This window comes from Diceros bicornis, chromosome 20 (genome assembly GCF_020826845.1).
Source record: "Diceros bicornis minor isolate mBicDic1 chromosome 20, mDicBic1.mat.cur, whole genome shotgun sequence".
Taxonomy (NCBI): domain Eukaryota; kingdom Metazoa; phylum Chordata; class Mammalia; order Perissodactyla; family Rhinocerotidae; genus Diceros; species Diceros bicornis.
Window position 1 is genome coordinate 13266671 of NC_080759.1, and position 24582 is coordinate 13291252.

The window sequence follows — 24582 nt, forward strand, 5'->3', positions numbered from 1 at the left end:
TCAATGCCCATATGCTGATATGCTAAAGTAAAAATGTCAGACACTGGCTTTGCCCAGACTGGAGGACAGCCACAGAGGACCTGCCTTTTTAACAAGTGTGTTTAAGGAGAATCACTTGGAATATAGAAGATTAAAAATTATATCATCTGAAGAATTGCAGGGATAGAGCTGAGGGGATGTTTGGTTTTTAAAAGAAACTGCAAAGTGGAGAGGGGTGTAAATACTTCTTAAATGGTTCCTAGGGTACAGTGCAGCATACACTAACTTCGGATGACTTCAAGAAGTAGAACCAAAGATAGAGAAAGATTCAGGTTCAGACTTAGTGCACATGCTCTGGTGGTCATTGCTGCTCAGAGGTGGAATGGGCTTCTTCAGGTAGTTGTGAATTTCCAGTTCTTTGAGCTATTCCATCCTAGGATGGACAACAATTGTTAAGGATGTCATCAAGGTGACTCAGGCGAGTCACCTCATCCCTAGGTGAATTAACTGGGGGACTCATAAGATCCCTGCTAAGCTAAGCTTTCACAAACTCAGGAGATTAGAGGGGTGGTGATCTATATAATGAAGATAATACATCTTGGCTTACAGGTTAGAAATAAATAATATGTGCAAATGCTTTGTGATATGTGTGAAGATAAAGTTTCTGAGAAACCTTGTTGTTTTAATTATACACTCTCTCCCCTGAATCTTCATCCTCTGTGTCCTTTTCCATATTTCTGCTTGAATATCTTATCACTTTTCAAGGGGCAATCTAAGTGGACCTTTCTCTAACCCTATCTGTATTTGGATCATCCCCAGTAGATTTAATTACTTCTTCGTCTATATTACTACAGTGTTTTATGCCTAATTTGAGTAGAATAGTTATATGATTTCTGTTTACTTTTTTTCTAATTCCTGCTGAAATATAAGTTCATTTACTCAACAAATATTAATTTAACTCATTGTATGCCAGACAACTCATGGATCCTAATTGTTGGGAGAAAAATCTCAATGGATTTCTGTGCTCCTACATGGCCCAGGCATTCTGAGTAAAGCACATATTTGAATAACAAGCAGCATTGGAATCTAGAGATAGTGTATCCTACCAGAGAGATGTAGAACCATCTCCTCCCTTGTGGAAGTCCCAAGTAAGAAAAGATAAAGCCATTTCCTTTGCCTCCCAGGAGGCATTTGCTTACATTTCAGGGTAATAAACTTGGAGACACCTTTTCTTTCACCCAAAGGAGTTTGCTACGCTCCAGGATGATGAGAAATATCTCCTTCAGTAGGCATGGATAAGCACATATGCCAGGAGCCTCTTGAAGTTTCCTAAAGTTGGGGTTTCTCTCCTGTGCTTTATGCCACTGCACATGCAGGTAAATATGTAGCCCTCATTACATCAACTGTGGTTTTTGCTATGAATTATAAATGGTCTTTTTGTCTGACCCGGGGGTCTTGTGCCTAAATATATATGTGAAAAACCATCATGCTAACCTGTTAGCTTACAAGTAGGGTAAATCTCAGACTCTTCCATCATTTCTAACAACACTGCTCTGTGTGTATGTACACATGAGTATGTGCAAGAATGTGCATACATGTGTATACTGGAGCGAAAGGAGGAGGAGGGGAAGAGATGTCCATTAAATAGATAATTACACTCTAAAATGTGGTAATTTCTGAAATAGAGTGCTATAGGAGCATAGAGGAGGGAACCAAAACTGCAAGGCTAGTGAATATTGAGACTTTTTTAAATGGTTGATAAAATACTAACTCAATGCAATTTTGAGATAAGGTTGGGAAAGGGTTCTCAGTGATTAAATCTCTCCAGTCATCTAAGGAGTTCATCTTTCAACAATGCGAAATTTCAGACTTCCTCTCTGCCCCTCACCTTGTCTGCAGTGAAAGCTTTCTCTGTACACCTTATTTCCAGGCATTACCTGAATTATTTGGCTGTGTCTTTGTAGATAATTAATCACCTTCTCCTTGTTTCTCACTCACCTCCTTACCTCCTGGAGGATCTAGGGCTTCCTGTGACCCTGAGGCCTCCTCCACGATTTGTATACAGAAAGGATAGCACAATATTGCACTTTGCTATAAGAACTACTCTTTTACACAATAGATGTCCGAGTTAGGAAAACAAACAGAAAAAGCAAATCAGAACCACATCAATTATATTCCCTAATGGAAGAGTCAGTTATGGAAGAATCAATTATGATTTTGCCGGATCAGTGAGAACTTGCTGGGCATCTTGGTGAGTGTCATAGGCACAACTATTCGGCGCTTTCAGGAGCAGCAAGAACTATTTTAACTTTTCTTTTAGCAGATCTGACTTATTAGATAATTTTAGTTGATTTAGTGTTCTTTCCTCTTTTTTTTAGGTCCTGGGCACATTGGCAAAAAATCAATTTCCCAAACTATGTGAGAGACACACTCCTCCCCAGACCCCGCCAGTGCTCCGATAGCTAGTTCCCTTCCTGTCTTCTCCCTCTAGGAGTAGTGGGATTGGAGCTGCGGTTGGTGTGGAGCAAACGTGGTTTCCTTAGGCAAGCAGCTAGGCTGAAGATGATCGCTGGAGTGTGGGAGGCTTGGCCTCAGCAGAAGCCCACTCCCACCCTCCCCGCCCACGGCCTCCTTTGAGAGGCAGACATCCATCCCTCCAGTCCCACAAAGTGCTGCAGGAGGAATATAAAGGTGTGGGCAACACCTGAGACACTGGCTTCTTCCTACGGTGCACGGCCCCAGCCGCATTCATCAGCTTAGACTCAGAGAGCAGGTAAGTCACTCTGACCAGTCCCCATCTGAGTTTGGAGCTGAGAGTACTGGCTTAATAATGACCCAACATCCAAGAAAATCTCAGGAAGTCTGAACACTCTGGACACACTGACCAGCCTACACACAGCCATGAACTTGGCACTCCAGGCACACGGTCAGCACAACAGCTGACTGTTTTATACAGACTCACCATTCCATACCCAACAACTGTTCTAGACACCCTGATAGACCTGAATAGACCAACCCAAAGAGGTGACTGGTCCTGACCACAGACTGGCCCCCACCTGGGATACCCTGTAATCCCACTCTACTGCCTGATGGCTTTGAGTACATGGGGGCTGGGAAGCTGTGATGGCCCCAAGGCCTCTGAGAAAACTTCTACCCTATGAAATGTTGTGGTATATTTTCCCAAAGTACAGCTGAGCTTGGTTTTCAAGATGATTGTTACAGCTAATGAGCATGTGAGTGTCTAGTGATAATACTAATAATAGCTATCATTTGTTGAGTTCTTACTATTTAACAAATACTATGTGCTTTATATGTATATATTAACTTGTTTTATCCATACAACAATACCGTAAATAGATCCTATTGTTACCTCTATTTAATAGATGAGAAAAGAGTAGCAATGAGGTATTAAATATCTTTCCTCATTCTTAATCACTATTTCTTACTAAATATCTGATTTTTCAAATGTTGACATTGAGAGATTATAGGTAGTTAGTGACTTTATATAAAAATTTATGTGTTGCTGAATGTTGTAATTAATATTTTTCTTTTAATTAATCTTATAATTTTTGTTTAACATTTAACATATGTTACTTGAGCCTAATACAGTGTTTATAGAGGATATAATATTATGTGCTTCTCAGTCTAAGATAGACTTTTGAATGAATTTGATATTCCTTCTGGAACTTCTGAAATGTAAAAAGCCTGTAAACGTTTTCCCTAAGAAGCGTAACACCCAGTTGATGACAAAACTGTCTAGTCTACCTCCCCAAAATATGAGTTGGGGCTGGTACAGTCTTATACTTTCAGAATCAGTGAAGAAATCTCACAGACAGAGGGTTGAAACCAATGTGGTCATACGTATACATTATACGTACGTATCCATGCATAATACATTATGGCATTGTTAGTATCGTCACTGGATGCTTGCTTATTCATTGACTATAATGCCCATTTTGAAAACCAAGCTCAGTTGTACCTTGGGAAAATAGAGAATTTCTTCCTTCTTACTTATTTTCAAAGTATTCAAAATATCAAGAAGTGTAAAAATCAGAAATTCTCTCTTGATTGTAGCAAGTAATTAAAACAGCCCCCCAAGTGAAAACCGTATGGGTGAAAGCTGGAGAACCTCTGCACTCACCCTTTTGCCTCTAAGGCATTAAGAGAAATCAAGTTCACCAAGGCCAATCAAGGCCGTATGACTGGCCATCATATGGAAGCCAATATTTAAAGAAAATTGGCATGGATTATTCTGACAGGTAGGAAAACTTTCTAAAATATTCTTGATGTCTAACACAGGGATCTGACATTATCTCCTAAAGACAGAATGTTTGCTGAGTAGTATTCCATTGTGTATATATACCACATCTTCTTTATCCATTCGTCCCCTGATGGGCACTTAGGTTGCTTCCAAGTCTTGGCTATTGTGAATAACGCTGCAATGAACACAGGGGTGCATGTACCTTTACAAATTGGTGTTTTCAAGTTCTTTCGATAAATACCCAGCAGTGGAATAGCTGGATCGTATGGTAGTTCTATCCTTGATTTTTTGAGGAATCTCCATACTGTTTTCCATAGTGGCTGCACCAGTTTGCACTCCCACCAGCAGTGTATGAGAGTTCCCTTCTCTCCACATCCTCTCCAACACATGTTGTTTCCTGTCTTGTTAATTATAGCCATTCTGACGGGCGTGAGGTGATATCTCATTGTAGTTTTGATTTGCATTTCCCTGATAGTGATTTCCAGGCATTTGTGACACCATGGATCGACATTGAGGGTATAATGCAAAGTGAAATAAGTCACAGGGAGAAGGTCAAATACTGTATGATTTCCTTCATTAAGTAGTAGATAATAACATCAATAAACAAATACATAGAGACAGAGATTGGATTGGTGGTTACCAGAGGGGAAGGGGGGAGGGAGGAGGGTGAAAGGGATAATTCGGTACATGTGTGTGAAGATGGGTTGTAATTAGTATTTTGGTGGTGAACATGATGTAATCTATGCAGAAATAGAAGTATAATGATGTACACCTGAAATTTTTACAATGTTATAAACCAATGTTACTGCAATAAACAAAAATTAAAAAAAAAAAGACAGAATGTTTGCATATGACTTTCACTATGTTTCTTCCGTTATCCTAATCACTTTAGAATAGTGGTTCTTAGTCTTGGCTGCACATTACTGTTCACCTGGGGAGCTTTAAAACATACGCTTACCTGGGCCAGAGCTTCTAATTTAATTGGTTTGGGATGTGGCGTGGGCATTGAGATTTGGGAAAGCTCCCCAAGTAATTCTATATGCAGCAAAAGTTTCAAACCACTGCTTTAGAGTAACTCTGTGGTTCTAACTCCACCTCCATCCCCAATCCACCCTCTCCTTGCTCCCTCTGCTATGCACGTTCCTCTCCTTCTCTTGTTGCTGCCAAAAAAACCTGAGAGATATACATACTGCCAGCAGTTTGCTCTTACCTAGGAGGTATTAATTCACATAACCCTGATAACTGTTTAGCTCTTAATATTGCTAGAAACATCATGCTTATTCTAGAAGTACAAGGTTTTTAGCATCCAGATTATGACTGTGTGATAAACTGATCTGGGTATTTTTGAATGATATTTTAGGGAAAAAATTCCAAAAACAATGAAAATTTCTGATTTTGACATACCCTAGAGGATCAAATTTATATTCTTTGGCATGTTAACAGATGTCTGTGAAAATAGAGTTTCATGGCCATAAAAATTTTGGCAAACATTGGGTAAAAATAAAGTTAAACAATTTTTTCCCTATAAAACTCTTGGAATACTTAATACGTTAATACGTATGGTGACTTTTCAAGGGTATAATATTATTCAATGTTCACAAATTTATTTGAGCCCTTTTATTATTAATAAATCTTTTAGGACACTAATTATTTTTCTTTTCCTTCTCCTTCTGCTTGAAGCCAAGAAACTTTTATACATCAGAAAATAAGAAATTCTTATACTAAGGAGCTGTGAGAACAGTAGAGTACTGGGTAGACAAGTAGGAAAAAACGGAAGATTTATGCAGGTTATCAAATACCACAAGGGCGAATTTAGTACCAGATGATAATTTAATATGTTCCGTGTGTGGTGTTAGATGAACTGCACTATTGACAGTAGATATTGTACATAAATGAATTGCTTTATGTATTCTTAAAGGTATTTGATAAAACTCTATAGATGTTCTTATTGGGTTTAGACCTTGCAAGCAGTTGGAGAACTTTCATATAGAAACGTTTCATATAGTTGGGAACCTGTTTCATCTAGTTTTATTTCTCTAATTCCAGGATTTTTTAGGTAATACCTCAGGAGCTTCTAAGGTAGTAGCAGTGTTGTTAAACGTAGTACTTGTTTTACTGTTTATTGCAGTGGAGCAAAGTATCCTCCAAATTAGTGGCTTAGTGAGAATGTAAAATGGCGCAGCTGGTGCGTAAAACTCTGTGGCAGTTCTTCAAAAAGTTAAATATAGAATTTCCAAATGGCCCAGCAATTCCCCTCCTAGGAATATACTAAAAAGAATTGAAAATAGAAACTAAAACAGATACTTGCTTGCCAATGTTCATTGCAACATTATTTGCAATAGCCAAAAGGTGGAAACATTCCAAGTGTCTTTCAACAGATGAATGGATAAACAAAAATGTGGTATATATGTTATAAAATATCATTCAGCCATAAAAAGAATGAAGTTCTGACACATGCTACAGCATGGATAAACATTGAAAACATTATGCTAAATAAAATAAGCCAGATACAAAAGGGCAATTATTGTAGGATTCTTGTAAGAAATATCTAGAGTAGGCAAATTCATAGAGACAGAAAGTGGATTAGAGGTTACCAGGGGCTGGGGAGAGGGAGAATTGGGGGAAATTGCTTAAGGAGTTCAAGGGTTCTGTTTGGGGTAATGAAAAAGATTTTGAAATTGATCTGGTTATGGTTGCATAAAATTGCAAATATAACTAATGCCGCTGAATTGTACACTTAAACATGGTTAAAATGGCAAATTTTGTTGTATAGATTTTACCATGATAAAAGCATTTAAAAATAAAATAAATTAATTGCTTAAAATAACAACCATTTTATATGTTCATGATTCTGACAGTTAGGAATTCAGCCTATGCTTAGTTGGGAAAGTTCTGCTCCATGTAGTGCCAGCTGGGGTTTCTCATGAGTCAGATAGTGGCTATAACCACAACATCCAAAATGGCTTCACTTCTGTACCTGGAAAATGATGCTGGCTGCCAGCAAGGAGCTCATCTGGGGTCTCAGGCAGAAGCTTTGCTTCTCCTTCATGCAGGCCTCTTGACATGGTTATTTGAGCTTCCTCACCACATGGCAGCTGGGTTCCAAGAAGGCAGTTTCCAAGATTTAAAGGCAGAATTTGCTGTTCTCTGATAGCCCAGGTCAGAAGTTAATGCCTTCACTCCTGTTGCATTCTATTTGTCAAAACAAATCATAGAGCCCAGCTTCAAAAGGAAGGGAAAGAGACTTGCTGTCTTGATGGTTGAGTGGAAAGTTCACATGGATAAGGTCACGTGGATTGGGTGCTATTGTTGCAGCCAGTTTTGGAAACACAATCTACCAGAATATTATATATATTTTAAAGTATAGCATGTATCCCTTGTTGACCCTCACTCATGGAAAATGACCCAAGTGTGATAAAAATTGTCAGCCTGTTTTACCCTCTGGGAAGAAAAGGTGCAAGTGTAAGAGTGCCCTCATCTATATAAACAAATGCAACTTCTGGTATTCTAGCTACAGTGCAATATGAAATAAGATGTTTATCATGGTTTAAATGAGACAAGCATACGCAGCAAGACAAGAATTTAGAACCACAGAATATTCGTGAAATTATCCTACTCAATGTACCAACACATATGCACATCACTTAAGCAAGGGATATAATTTTTCATCTGTTCTTCATAATTAAATATTTTAATTTTATATAGTCAATTGTCTCAGTTACTTAAGAAAACTTTAATATAAATTTTTAACATCTCAATTCCTTGTCAAAAGCATTCATATACACACAGACACAGATACATAAAGCTCTGTGCTTTGTGGCTCTGCAATAGTCACAAATTAAGAAGACATGGCCCTTATCTTCTAGCAATTTTTATTTAATCTGATAACACTTTCTTAGCTTGAGAATTTGCCATCTCCAAAAGCACTGCCGCCAACCCCACACCCGCCCCGCACCTAACTTCATCCTACAATGATCATTCTTGGGTTTTTTATTCCTTTGTATCATATGACAATTTCTTTGGATGATTGTTTACTGTATTAAATACGTGCAATATTTGAGATGAGAGACGCACTATTTACATGATTCTGCCCTAGTCCTTGACTCTTTAGATAAAGGGCCAGAGTCCCCTCCTTTGTTTAGCTACTAAAAACTAGTTCCAGCTCTGGCATCAGGCTTTTATTTATAATAATAATCAAAACAAAACAGCATTAACATAAAAAATTAAAGTGAACCCTTATTGAACACTTCATATGTACCAGGCACTCAAGCACCTTACAAGCATTCTATCATATATTATTCAAAATAGCCCTTTAATTAGACACACTTCTATCCACATTTACAGATAAGGGCATTGAGGCTTGTCATGTATCTGAAGTCATCCAGCTAGTAAGAGCTAAGAGTTAAAACTGGGCCTGATGGCTCTGGAGCCTATGCTCTTAATTGCTATTAAGCCTCTTCATCACAAAAGTTTCCAGTGTATGCTCATAGCTTTGTTCTCCTGCTCTTAGTCTGTTAAGAGGGATTCAGGAGGGTTCTATTTTAGAGCTACTGTTGAGGGAACATGTGAATCAGCTAATCCTTTGTTGCTGAAAACAAAATAACACCTCTACTATCCTTTTCAGTGTAAATGGGGTTTGTTATATTAAGCAATAAGAACATAAAGAATAACAACAAAATATATATGTCTGGAAGCAAGGTAGGGCTCGGTCTCATTTTTAGGCTCTCCTCAAGCAATCCTTCCCAAGAATGATGGGAGGTGATCCTGGGACAAGTCATGGCCGATCTTCTCGAACACATTCTGTGTCACGTTTAGCCAACCTCCTATTATTGGGCCAAAATGCAGATGTTTGCTTCTTACTCTAATCGCCTTGACACTGTTCTGTTGATCATTAAAATATGATCATCATGCCTATCCCATTCACCAACTCAGGCAGATGTTAAGGGTATTCCATCAGGAATGAAATCATTGATTGGGTTTACATACTTGATCAACCTTAAAATGGGCAAAGTATAGCCAAGATGCAGCATAAAGATTCAAGGTCAGGTGCAAGCATTCGGGGTAACCAGAAGACACAGGACTCTTTACAGAAAAAGCAAAGTGCATTTACAGTGCAAGCAAACACGACATTTCTACATAAAGATGAGTTTGAATACTTACTGGCCTAGCTGTTCTTTCTTGTCTTCATGTAGTTTCAAATAAATAAACGACTTATTCTTTTATTTGAGAAATGTCAATTGAGCATCAGCTGGGAAACAGACACTGGTAAGTATTGGGAAATGGACTTGCATTATTTTGGAGAGAATATGAACAGATTGTAATGGTGGGAGATTTATAGAGAACTTGAAAGTCCATACATGAAGGTAAATTGAGAAATTCTTATGAGTCTTTTTGCTTGCCTATGAGCAATAAATTCAATTTCATTCTAAACAGGTAATGGGAAATATCAATTTAGTTATACAGATTATTAAAATAAAGTTTGTTGCATTTTAGTACCAATGGAGTTCATTACAGTTTCTCTTTCTTTGCCTTGACAGTGGGGATATGTGGTACATAAGAAATTCGAAGTTACTTGAATGAAAGTGAGAACACTTTGTTTTAGAAGGAAGGGCAGGCCTGGTTTGAGGAAATAAGCTGTAAAATATCCCTTCACTACTATAGGGAAACAGTAAATGAAGTGTCCTCCTACTATGGCTAAATCTTAGTGGGTAAACCTTAGATTAAATATTAAAGTTCTGGATTCATATCCGCAGTCAGTGGGAAATTATCTTAAAATCTGGCCATCCCTGTAAATTTTTTCTTAGGATTTAGAGAAGATATGTGAAGAAAGTAAATAGTGTACAATTATTGCAGTGAAGTGATGAAAACAAGGAAATGAAATCTCGGAGACTAAACCCAACAAAGGCTGAGTTCTTACTCACTGGGCACATCTGCTGAGGGCTGCTGAGAGCTGCATTCTACATCACCCTCATTTCAGAGCCCAGCCAACAGAGCAGCCATGCTCTGGGGCAGCGCGTGTTGCTTTTACAGAAGAAAAAGAGAAAGTGGTGAAGCACATACTAACTCTTGAAGCTTCTGTTCAGAAGTAACACACATCACTTACACATATGTTTTATCGGCCAAAGAAAATCATATGGCCACAGCTGAGTTCAGAGGGGTGGTTCATTACAATACTATCACGTGGTTGAAAGACGAGAGAGAACCAACTATTGTTAACCACTTTAATGGCAATTACAGCATATTGTCATGATGTTTGTCTTTACCTAACATGACTTCACCCTTTATATTATAATATACAAAATGTGTGTCATGTTGTCAAAAATTAAAAAGAGAGAGATTATGCAATGTCCATATTATACAATGTCAATATTGTACAATGTCACAATTATACATGTCAATATCACCTCTCCCATCTACCATCATATTGTGAGCTCAAGAAAAGCAGAAGTGTCATTATAATTCATTTTTGCTAAAATGGGCCTGTTTTTATAACAGGCCATACCAGGTAGCCTTGGATGGAAGCAGATAGTTAGATGGTAGCAGATACTTTCACACAAATACCAGGAGCAATGTACTTCAGAACTCAACTTATGTGTTGCACACAGCAAAAATGTTGAGGAATTAGTCATCCTTTAGTTATTTCAAGTAATGGAAAGTTGTATGTAAGAAAAAAGTATAATAAATTATAAACAACCCTGACATTGCACTGAAGAAGAAAGTAATGTGCTTTTACCACTGGGCCTGGTGGGAAGCATGGGGCAAACAAGAAGAAGAGCTCACCTTGAGGTCTGTAAAAGCATCCCCTGCTGTCCTCACCCCTGGCACCTCACCTGTCACCTAGCAATCAGGAGATTCCTCTTACGTAGAGCAATTAGCACTGCACAGCCTTGGGATTTAAAAAGAAAGAAAGAAAATAACATCCTGCATTTCCCTGACTTGCATGTCAATTGTCCCATTTTGCTAAAGCATAACAAAATGAGAATCATATCTGGATTCAGTTAGAGTGAAAACTCACTGAAAGATAGGAGTACAGAAATAATATTTGGGAGGTAGAGAAAAAAAGAGATGTTCTCAGCTCTCTAGGGTGAGCCCTCAAGTCAACACTGACAAAATAGAGCATGTTATCTATTCCACACCTCTGTAAGTCCAAAAATGGCTTGTAGCATATGCAGCTTCTCTCTCCTAAATGTTCTGGGGCCAAATCACATTGTGAGCAAGACTTTGGGTGTGTTTGTGGGGAAGGGTGGGTGTGAGAGTGGGAGGGGAGTCAAGACAAAGCCAAATAATAAATTTTGAATTGGTGAGTCAAAGGCATTGTATGGGCATTTATACTCTCCTCTTTGTGTGAGTCAATTATAACAAATAATCCCAGTGCAGCCACCTTTGGGTTTGGTCCTGCTTCTGTTGTAATGTTTTGAATCCATGTTTGTCTGTTAAATGCAACCACGTTTCTTAGGGAGCACCATCAGCACAATGGGTGTCATGCAAGGGCTGCTGTTTGACCTGAGTTTAAAACATCCAATCAGTCAGTATGTGGCAGCGTACATAATTTTGCTAATGAACATTTCCTGAAACCTAAAACTCTGAGCAGTGAATGAAAATATAGGAAGTGTAATTCACAAATTCTTTAAGATACCCTTGGTTTTCACAAAACAAAACAAAACACATGAATCCTTAAAACCCCTTAGACATCAAAACTGGATTTTCAATAGCAGACAATTTAGCGAAGTGGTTGTGACCCAAGCTGCAAGATAACATGAAAAGACACCATAAGAATGTTAATTGAATTCAAATTTAGAATTTTATTTCTCTTGTATGAATTAAAAGAAATTTCTATTGATCTTCGCCACATGCCTATAAAGCTGTGGCTTTTGCAGGAGACCAGCTAAGAACTAAACAGTTGAGGCAACTGATTTGAAGCCAGAGAGCCAGGCTTTCACACCATCTCAGCAAGCGCTCACAGCCCAACTTTGCCCAACGTTGGGTCCAGAGTTTTTTCCACTAAGCTAAGCTTCCATTCCCTGTGACACCTAATACCAAGTATTAATGTTTCCTTTTTAATTCTCTCTTTATGCAGTTTCTCCAGGGAGTAAAATTAATCACATTGATCGGGAGTGGAGGGGGGAGATTACTGTGCTCTGGCCTGATGTATTTTGTTGAACATAGTTCTTATTTCAAAGGATATTGGACTACTGTCTTGTTGTCAACCAAATATAATTTATGAGCACAAAACTCTGATTTCATAATAGCCTCAAGATATGGAAACCTGCGGAGAAGAAGAGTAAAATGTCCTTTGAGGTTGCCAATAAGTCAGCATTTGACAAAAACCGTTGAGTACCTGCTATGTGCATGCTCTACTCTTGGGAATAAAAATACAACCTCCGGGCACAGAAGAGACAAATATCCCTCTGATATTCTAGTAACTGATAACTGTTTATTCACTCCACAAATATTCATTGAGTACCATGTGAAAGACGATCTGGGAAACTACACCTTGTGTGGTAAAGCAATCAATTAGAAGATATTGCCTCTTAAATTGCCTCTGACCAGCCTTAAATTCCTCAGAAAAATCCAACACATTTAATATAGGAATATACAAATTATAGCATGCTTTGTTAAAACAGCTTCATGAACATATTTTGAGAAAAAATATTCAGTCATAAAAGAGTACACGCATAGTATATGATTCCATTCATATGAAGTTCAAGAACAGGAAAAATATTCTAAAGTGATACAGATCTGAAAAATGGTTACTTCTCATGAGAAGCTATTGACTAGAAAACAGGAGGAATCTTTCTGGGGTGATAGATTTTCTATTTTGATCTGAATGATGGGTACATGGATTTATGCACATGTAAAAAGATATCTAGTTATTCAATTAGGATTTGTGCATTTTACTGTATGTAGAATATACTTCAATAAAAAGCATAATGCCCAAACGAAACAAAACAAAAGTCTTGATTATCATAGTTAGTATCCTCCAAGACAAGCTACTCAACAATTACTAAACCAATTATATGGCGACTTTATACAGTTGTAAAAATATTTTTTTAGAATGAATGAACTCTCCATTCTGTTGTATGGTCTACATGTCTGTTTTTATGCCAGTATCATACTGTTTTGATTACCGTTTTGTTGTACATTTTTAAATCAGGAAGTGTAATGCCTCCAGTTTCTTTCTCAGGGATATGTTGTCCATTCAGGGTCTTTTGTGGTTCTGTATGAATTTTAGGATTGTTTTTTCTGTTTATTTAAAAAATCCCATTGGAATCTTGATAGAGGTTGCTTGAATTGACAGATGACTTTGGGTTGTATGGACAATTTAACAATCTTAATTTTTCCAATCCATGAATGTGGGATATCTTTCCATTTATTTGTGTCCTCTTCAATTTCTTTCATCAATGCCTTATAGTTTCCAGTGTACAGATCTTACACCTCCTGGGTTAAATTTACTCCTAAGTATTTTGTTGTTTTCAGTGCTATGATAAATAGGACTGTGTTCTCTGTTTTTTTCTAGATGGTACTTTCTTAGTGTATAGACAAACAGATGATTTTTTTTATGTTGAGTTTGTATCCTGCAGATTTACTGAATTTGTTTATTAGTTCTAACAGTTTTTTGGTGGAACATTTAGGATTTTCTATACATAGGATCATATCATCTGCAAGCAGAGACAGTTTTACTTTTTCTTTTCTTATTTGGATGCCTTTTGTTTCTTTTTCTTGCTTGATTGCAATGGAATAGAATTGAGAGCCCAGAAATAAACCCATGCATATATGGTCAACTAATATTTGACAAGGGAGCCAAGAATACACAATGGGGAAAGGATAGTCTCTTTAATAAATGATGTTGGGAAAACTAAATATTCACATGCAAAACTAGATGCCTATGTTACATCACTCACAAAAATTAACTTGAAATGGATTAAAGACTTAAATGAAACTATAAAACTCCTAGAAGAAAATACAGAGAAAAAGCCTCTTGACATTGGTGTTGGCAATAATTTTTTAGATTTGACACCAAAAGCAATAAAAACAATAAAAGCAAAAATAAAAAGTGTGACTACATCAAACTAAAAAGATTCTTCACGGCAAAGGAAATCTTCAATAAAATGAAAAGGCAACCTGTGGAATAGGAGAAAATATTTGCAAACTACATATCTGATAATGGGTTAAAATTCAAATATACAAGGAACTCAAACTCAATAGCAAAAGCAAAAAACACACACAAATAATTTGATTAAAAAATGGGCAGAGATACATGAAACCAACAGATACATGAAAAGTTGCTCAACATCAGTAATCATCAGCAAAATGCAAATCCAAACCAGAATGAGACATCATCTCATACCTGTTAAAATGTCTATTATCAAAAAAAGCAAAAGGTAAGTGCTGGCAAGGATGTGGAGAAAAGGGAAATCTGTACACTCTTGGTGTGAATGTAAACCAGTAAAGCCACTATGGAAAATAGAATGGAGGTTCCCTAAAAAATTAAAAATAGAACTACTATATGATCCAGCAATCCCACTTCTGGGTATGTATCTGAAGGAAATGAAATCACTATCTCAAAGAGATAGCTGCACCTCCATGTTCACTACAGCATTATGTACAATAGCCAAGACACAGAAACAACCTAAGTGTACATCCACTGATGAGTGAATAAAGAAAGTGTGGTATATATATGCAATGGAATATTATTCAGCCATAAACAAGAAGAAAATCCTGCCATTTGCAACACAGATGAACCTGGAGGGTGTTATGCTGACTGAAATAAGTTAGAGAATGATAAATGTATATGATCTCACTTAGATGTAGATACTAAAAAAAACACCTCATAGAAACAGAGAGTAGATTGGTGGTTGCCAGGGACAGAGGGAGAGAAGAGGAAATGAGTGAAGGTAGTCAAAGAGTACAAACTTCCAGTTATAAGATAAATAAGTTCTGGGGATGTAATATACAGCATGATGACGATAGTTAACAATACTGTATCGTATATTTGAAAGTTGCTAACAGACTAGATCTTAAAAGTTTTCACCACACACAAAAAATTATAACTATGTGAAGTGATGAATGTGTTAACTAACCTTATTGTGATAATCATTTTCCACTGTATACATATATCAAATCATCACATGTACACCTCAAACTCACACAATGTTATATGTCAATTATGGCTCAATAAAACTGAAAAAAAATTAAATTAAAAAAAAAAGAATGAACTTATCCTATTAAGTAAGAAGTAGGTGTATATTACCTTAACATAAACCTGTTTATCCAACTACAAAGTAACAACAACCCATTTTTCTCTGTGCCTTTTTAGCCTGCCTGTCTTAGAAAGGAGTATTTCTTTTATTTTGGTTAGGACAAAACTCTTCTTGGCTGTCAGAATCACTTGGTTATCAGAGTCTTAGCCAAAAACAAACTCTAATTAGGCAGAAACATGAGTACTATGACATTTCTTGTGCAAAAGAAATATTTAAAATTCAACCTGACTTTAGAGGTGTTGAACTACCTTTTCTGTGCTTAACTTAAGTGATAAATGATATTAAATGATAAACTGAAATTAGTTGGCAGGATCTAAGATAGTATTATTACAAATATACTTTAAAAATATCCTTTCTACGGGAATTTACACAACCATACCTTATAGTCAAATTGCTTTTTTGAAAATGTTTTCAGATATTTCACTGTTTCCTTAATTTTCACAGTAACTCTGAACTAAGATGGACAAAACCACTTTCTTTAGTAACAACCTCGCTGATTATTATGAAGAAATTACCAACCCGTACTTCCTTTATTTAGTTTAGGGATCCAAGGTAAAATTCTTAGTAAAAAAAAAATAATTGAGACTTCTGTAAATGCTTTATAGTCTACATAAGAATATTAACAATATGAGTGGTTTATGTACCTTAGAAATCCAGAAATCCAAGATTGGGAGAAGTAATATGCATTATTAACTTTATGCAATTAATGGTAATTTCATCGAGAAATCTGGTTTCACTCCATAAAACTCAATTAGTCTATGAATAATGCTTTGTAAGTTAAAAATCTTCAAAATAAAATTTCACTCTAATATGGCTTAATTTCTTTTGATCCTTCAGAGTTGAAAAAGAATGCAAACACAAAAATTCAAAAGAAGAATGGAATTCAAATGATCTGATGAAATGCTCTTGAACTTTTCAAGAGATTTGCAGATCTCGGAGATTAAGATGAACATTCTAAACAAAGTTTCAAAAAACTGAGGGTCTGTGATATTGTAAGAAGTCTATTGTAAACATGAGAATATGCTCAAATATCTATTATTGCACAGAAATCAAAACAGAAATTATTTTGTAAAGACTGAAATAGAAAAATACTTTGACTACTAGAAAGTCTTTCCACAATTAAAAATCTCCTTGCCAATATGCTTCTTTGGGAAACAACAAGAACAGTATTGAAGCCCATGATATAATAAGGGTTAAAAAATAGATAATAGTAGATTAAATAAAATCTCTGATATTAAGGAATTTCATTTGTTTTGGTTTTATGATGCTGTAAAATTCCCAGGTTGAAAACAACTGGTTAACAGTCTTTATTTTTCCATTTGCAATCTGATATTTGGCACTAAATAAACATCACTTATAACTGGATTTGTTAATGTTATGACTTGAAAAGTGCCAAGATTTCTTGAATTAGAAAATTTTCAAATTTATCTGAGAGTTACAAGTGAATGTACTGTCTCTTAGAGTTGAGATATGTGCATTGATATTTAAGGTCTGTTCAAAGGCAATTCCCTGGTAGGGAATTGATGGTGTTGCTTCAGATTCTTGAAATTTTGTTTTCTAAATTACACTCTGGTTTGGAAATTTGTCACTTCTTTATATTTCATTTGAAATAACTCTTCAAGTACCATTGTCTCTCCTAAGATCAAACCTCTCTTAACATAGAAGCATCATAAAAGAGGCAGAAACTCAGAACATGAGCAATGTGGTGTTTTCTGTAGTTCCATATGATTTCTTACAGGTTGGTTTTGTCTTAATTAGAGTGTAAGCTTATGGAGATCAGGCATTACATTTCTTTTAGCCACCTAGTTCCTATCACCGTGTTAAGAATATCAATAGTGTCCAAAATACTCAGTGATTGACCATCTTTCAGAGAAGATTGCATTTGTTTTATTGCTTTTGTTAAATTTTATTTGGACATTTTATTTATATATATTTAAAATTATTTGTATTTTTATTTTTTATTGTAGTAAGGACATAACATGGGATTTATCATTTTAAAAAAATCTTTTTTTTTTTTTTTGTGAGAAAGATCGGCCCAGAGCTAACATCTGCCAATCCTCCTCCTTTTTTCACTGAGGAAGACCTGCCCTGGGCTAACACCCATGCCCATCTTCCTCTACTTTATATAGGACGCCGCCACAGCATGGCTTGACAAGCGGTGCATCAGTGCACACCCGGGGATTCGAACCGTCATACACCGGGCTGCCGCAGCGGAGCGCGCGCAGTTAACCACTTGCGCCACCGCCGGCCCTAAAAAATTTTTTTAACGTAAAATATATTACTGTTAAGTATAGACACAGTGTTGTACAGCAGATCTCTAGAACTTATTCATTTTGCATAATTGAAACTTTATACCTGTTGAACAACAACTGCTTATTCACTCTTCCCCCCAGCTCCTGGCAACCACTATTGTACTCTCTGTTTTTATGTGTTTGACTGTTTTAGATACCTCATATAAGTGTAATCATGAAGTATGTGTCCTTCTGTGACTGGCTTTTTTCATGTGGCATAATGGCTTCAAGGTTCATCCATGTTGTTACATATTACAGAATTTACTTCTTTTTAAAGGCTGATTTTTTTACTTTTGAGTTCCTTATATGTTTTTTATATTAACCTCTTATCAGATATATAGTTTGCAAATATTTTCTCTCATTCCTTTTCACTCATTGCCTTTTCACTTTGTTGATTGTTTCCTTTGCTGTGCAGAAGCTTTTTAGTTTGATGTAGTCCAACTTGTGTGTTTTGCTATTGTTGGTTCTGCTTTAGGTGTCATATCCAAGAAAGCATTACCAAGCCCAATGTCAGAAAGCTTTTTCCCCTAGGTTTTTTGTAGGAGTTTTATGGTTTCAGGTGTTATGTTTAAGTCTTTAATCCATTTTCAATTGATTTTTGTGTATGGTATAAAATAAGGATCTAATTTAATCCTTTTGCATGTGGATATCCAGTTTTTCCAACATCATTTATTGAAGAGACTATCTTTCCCCATTTGTATTTCTGGCATCCTTGTTGAAGATTGAATGACCATATATGTGTGGATTTATTTCTGGGCTCCCTATACTGTTACATTGGGCTATATGTCTGTCTTTACACCAGTGCCATACTGTTTTGTTTACTGTAGCTTTGTAATGTATTTGAAATCAAGAAGCATGATGCCTCCAGCTTTGTTCTTCTTTCTCAAGATTGCTTTGGCTATTCTGGATTTTTTGTGGTTCCATATGAATTTTAGTATTTTGCTTATTTTTGTGAAGAATGCAATCAGAATTTTGATAGGGATTGCATTGACCTGAATTTTATAGATTGCTTTTGATAGCATGAGTATTTTAACGGTATCAATTCTTCCAGTCCATGAACATGGGATGTCTTTCCATTTATTTGTGTCTTCTTTAATTTCTTTCATTAACATTTTGCAGTTTTCAATGTACAAGTCTTTCACTTTCTTGGTTAAGTTTATTCCTAAGGATTTTTAGTTTTTGATGCTATTGTAAATGGGATTGTTTTCCTGATATCCTTTTGGATAGTTCATTGTTAGTGTATAGAAATGCAATTGATTTTTACATGTTTAATTATATCCTGCAACTTTTCTAAATTCCTTGATTAATTTTTTGTGGAATCTTCAATGTTTTGTATATATAAGATCATATCATCTGCAAAATGATAATTGTACTTCTTCCTTTCTGATTTGTATGGCTTTTATTTCTTTTTCTCACCTAATTGCTTTGGGTAGGACTTCCACTACTATGTTGAATAGAAGTGGTGAAAGTGGGCATCCTTGTCTTGTTCTTGATATTAAAGGAAAAGCTTTCAGTTTTTCATTGTTGAATGTGATGTTAGCTGTGGCTTTTCATATATGATCTTTATTATGTTGAGGTAAATTCTTTTTATACCTAGTTTGTTGAGATTTTTTTTGCCATGAAAGGGTGTTGAATTATGTCAAGTGCTTTTTCTGCATCTATGAAGATGGTTATGTGATTTTTATTCTATGTGTTGTATCACATTAATTGATTTGTGTATATTGAATAATCCTTGCATTCCAGAGATAAATTCCACTTGGTCATGGTGTATGATCCTTTTAATGTGTGGTTGGATTCAGTTTGCTAGTATTTTGTTGAGGATTTTTGCGTCTATATGTATCAGGGATATTTGGACAACTTAAAGCCAGAGAAGCTTCATTGTCCTTCAAGTGAAACAATACACCATTTATTCATTCAATAAACATATATTAAATCCCAGTAATATTACTTAATTTAAAGTGACTATGATGAATCCACTGGTTTCACTTCTGCTGAATAGCCTTTTTGGTTAAGAATGCAAGTAGAAATCTTAATTATTTGGTTTGTCTTCTTATCCTCTACAGTTCTAAGACAAAGTATGAAAATTAGTCATCACAACTCATTTCCCCTAGCATTTCTATCATAAATATTTGATTTATTTACTGGCTACTTTGATTTTCAAGATGGCAAAACTCTAACACTGAGCAATGTTCTGTACATTTTACATATTGGTGATAGTCGTTGTCCTGAAAACCAATAGCATGATATGCATTTTGATATACTGTAACTTGACAATGGGCAACAAATCTTTTCAACTTTATTCGTTTACATGAGGATTGACACTATCTAGTGCCTGCAACTAAGGAAATGTATCTTACTTTTAGGGCAAATTTGCAAGAAAAACAAACTTTAAAGTTCACCTTAACATCACTAATAGGCACACAGTTGGTTTTTTTATCTAGAAAAATATAGAAACATTAATTGAAATTATTTCTCCCACCGTCCTGATTTTTTAATCCCCTATTCTGTTTTATTTTCGTCATAGCATTTACTATTATTAGATTTTTTAAAAATTATCTGTTTACACCAGAATATGACTTCCTAGAGAACAGAACTTGAATTTTTTATTGCTAAGTGCTGTATTGCCTGGATGTTGCCTCATGTACAGTAAGTGATCAACAAATATTTGCTGAAAGAATATGTTAAATAAATCTAATGATGTGAAAAATAGTTAAGGATATAAGCTTGATCCTTTTTCTAACTGTGACGTAGAAGTCAAAATAAAGAATATTAAGGATATTTCTTTAGAGTTCTAAATATTTCTATAAATACTAAATGCACACACACACACCAAGATAACATGTTGAAATATTTTTATGTGTTACTAACATCAATGATTTAGAGATCAAATGAAAGTCAAGCTCATGAGAGACAATAGGCTTCAATAAGCACAGCATTACTTAGTTTTTTAGAAAGGATACAGGACAGGCAGCAACACAGCATGATTTTACACAACAGAACAATGCTTCTGATTTCCCAGTCACTTGGGACGCATGTGGTTGCAAGAGATGAAGCTGAGTGAGGACACACCTTCTCAGCTCAGATAAGTCTTCAGCTCTAGGATCCCTTTACGTTTACACTTAGACTATTACACAGCTCTCTCAGGTGTGCGTGATGAACAGCTAGCCATGAATCTGTCTCAGAGCTTTGCGACTAGCTCCTATTCTGTGGTACAGCTGCATCCCAGAAATACTATTTATTCATTACTTAATAAATAGTCTCAACAATAAGGTACATGTCTTTGGTCTAGTTTACAGTCTTTGTTTAAATTCTCATTTATCTTGGTTCTGGTATAAATATTTTTGTAACAATCCTTGTGTTAATGTTGTAAGGAGGATTTAATGAAGATTCAAATCTCCAGCATCCTCTGGATTTAGAGGAAAGTCATAGAAATAGATGTTAACCCTTTCCTTTTATACTTCTAAGCATGTGAAAAATTAGAAGAATTTTTCAGGTATTGCATAAATACCTAAATTCATAATGTTTCTAAGACTCTAAATGGAAAATCATATTTTTAAAATGAATTTTGTAAACCAGGAGTTCTATTTAATATTTGTAATAGCTATGAAATATTTAAAAAAATTAAACCTAAAGTACAGGTCTAATGCCCAAGATGTTTTTAGGCAAGGAAAAGTGCATGAGAAAATACAAAGATATGTGAGTAGAAAAATTGACAGAAACCTTTTTAACATACTTTAAAGAAATATCAATAAGAATGAAAGGAAATATTGAAAAATATAAAACAAGATCAGAGTGCAGTGTTATTGGAAACAGAAAGTAACAAAGCATAAGACAAAAACCTAAGACACTAGGAGGAATGTTATCTTCCAGATAACTAAGGAGCTGAAAGAAACTATACTGGATAGCTACTGTGAGGTTATTAATCACATGGGTACCATTATTTTCAGTCATGGCTAAAAGAGAAATTCATGTATAATGATGAGGGTACATTTTTCCAGATGGACTGAATGTTGATTTAGAAACTCTTGATAATGAAAGGGAAATTGAAATCAAAGTGATAATTATAAAGAAAAGAGAATCTGTGAAGGGCTTTATAAAATGAGTTGAACTAGTATAATTGCAATAGGAAAAGTTTCTGCAAAGTAAAATTAAAGGATCATGACTAGATTTGATCTACAATCTTTCTCTAATTATGCTATTTTCAATAATTCACATTAGGAGTTAGCAAGTTTGGGGGATGTGTTATATGCTTGAATTGGAATTCATTTTTTATTACTTACTATGAAAGTATATATTTCTCTTAGAAATTTCATATTATCGCTACTCATTAATGTCATAAAAATAACGTAAGATCTTTAAAAAGTCCAGGACTTTTTCTTATTTCTTAAAAAAATCAAATACATGTTTTCTGTATGGTCTGTTGAATGGAAGACAACGTTAAAAACAGAGTCAGAATGACTACCGTCCTCCATAGTACAAGCTTGTGTTCTGCCCACCTACCCTTTACCGTCCTAAATTTGTTACTGGAAACATGAATTTTCACAAAACTTGCTCCTAGGAGTTGGTCTGATTTTCATAGATGATAGACAATACGCAGAGAAGGAAAAAACTTCCAGACATCTATAATCTCACCACAGTCCAGAATAAAGTTTTGGTCACCATTAAAGATATTAACCCCATTGGATATAAAGAAAATAGTTAAGTAACTTAGATAACCTAGCAAGTATACTGTGATCTTCTCAACCAAGTGCATAATCAACTTTCCAAAATTATTTGAGCAAAATTTAATCAAGGACAAATTAAATTTCCTAGAAAGTCAACAGGCATTATTGTTGCTGAAGCAAAGAAGCAGCAAATTTCAGAAATACACAATTTTCCAGCATGATTTTATGTCTTAAAGTTAACAGGATCTTCTTACTGGACAGCATTTAAGAAATGCTCAAATGCATGACAAAGGAAAATATAACAATATAATGGAAATAATTTTATCTGAGAATTATATATGAAGGATCCCAGCTTTAGGATGAAAGGATAGTCACCCAAATTGACTCCCATTTATTATTAAGAATAAAGTTATATTAATAATCACAAGAGCTATTATGTACTGAATAGATACTCTTTGCCACACACAAACTTAGGAACTCTGTAGACCTATATTAATTAACTCTTAGGAAACTCCTCTGAAATATGAATTAGTGATAAGAAATATAGTGATATAAAAATAGCGATAAGAAATAATATGAATATAGATAAGAAAATAAAACAGAGAGACCCAAAGTAACATACTCTGAATCACATAATTAGAAAGTGACACATTCAGAATTTGTTTGGATTCTGTCTGATTCCAAGGCTTATGCTCTCTCCACTTCTTCATACAAACTTCCTGCTGCTCATAGAGAATCAACAGAATTATTCACTATGAAGAATGCCCATAAAGTTTTGGCCTCAGTATTTCAATATATTCTTTGTGTTTATTATTCTGTTCTTATTAGAGATATAATAAACTCTCCTTAGGAAAGTATTATTTAGAGAGGACTTTATAGTGAAGACCAATTATATCAATGTAATTTTCTTCTCCTTTAAAAAGGCGAAGCACTCACTTTGAGATTATTGAGGCAGAGGCAAGCATTCCTGCTTCTGAACTTGTTTTGATATGAATCAAGTTTCACAAACCTTTGGAATATGGTGTAAAGAACTAGATTTATCCTCTAACCATAAAATAACTTAAAAAAATGAGACAATACATGAAAACAACAGATACTAAGCCACTAGACATTAAGCAACAAAGAATAGTAATTGCTAAGAGATAGGAAATAAACAGGGTTAGCTAATATTGCCCCAATTTAGTATGTGAAGAGAGTTCTAATTACAGAACAGGAAAGAGGAATCCACATAGTACCCAGAGGCCTCTCTGAGTTAATGGAGTAGAGAGTATGGAAGGCCAAGGCAGACAGAGTTCACAGGGCAGGGTACCAGAGAGGAGAGAATAGCATAGAGAGAGAACTCTGCAGACCAGACATCTCAGAGAGTCTTCCTCAAATATTCAGCTGAGTTGTGATCAATACATGGCTGTGAGGAAAATACCTAAAGCAGAGGAAAGAACATCCAAAAGGATTGAAAGAAAAGATCCCCTAAGGTTGGGTATTGTGCTTATGCCCACTAGCAAGAGCACAAAATCTCATAATACGTAGAGAATTGAATAAAGTACTGAGAAGGTTTTGCCTCAAATATAGGGCAAAATTAGCCTGGGAATAAATACAACTCTGGCTTTGCTTAAAGAATTTTAAAAGCAAAACCCGAAAGGATGAAACTGTTTCCAAATATATTCCAAGTATATTCCAGAACAAAGCTCAAGAATATTTATATAAACAGAAAAACAGATGGCCAACAGGCACATGGAAAGATGTTCAACGTCACTAATTATTAGGGAAATGTAAATCAAAACTACAATGAGAGATCACCTCAAACCTATCAGAATGGCTATTATTAAAAAGACAGGAAAGAACAAGTGTTGCAAGGATGTGGAGAAAAAGGAACCCTTGTACACTTCTGGTGGGAATGTAAATTGGCTCAGCCACTATGGAAAACAGTATGGAGATTTCTCAAAAAATTAAAAATAGAAATACTATATGATCTAGTTATTCCACTTCTGAATATTTATCCAAAGAATGTGAAAACACTAATTCAAAAAGATATATGAACCCCTATGTTAATTGCAGCATTATTCACCATAGCCAAGACGTGGAAGCAACCTAAGTACCCATCAATGGATTAATGGATAAAGAAGAAA

The 24582-nt window shown here is 35.4% G+C and overlaps 1 long non-coding RNA gene across 3 annotated transcripts in view; it reads left to right on the forward strand.

Moving 5' to 3' along the window:
* LOC131419147 (uncharacterized) overlaps positions 1-24582 on the forward strand; it is a 122903-nt gene that overhangs the window by 21127 nt on the left and 77194 nt on the right. For all 3 annotated transcript variants that reach the window (XR_009223152.1, XR_009223151.1, XR_009223153.1), the window contains exons 2-3: positions 1164-1355; positions 2358-2752. This is a non-coding gene — a long non-coding RNA (uncharacterized LOC131419147). The remainder of the gene's footprint in view (positions 1-1163; positions 1356-2357; positions 2753-24582) is intronic.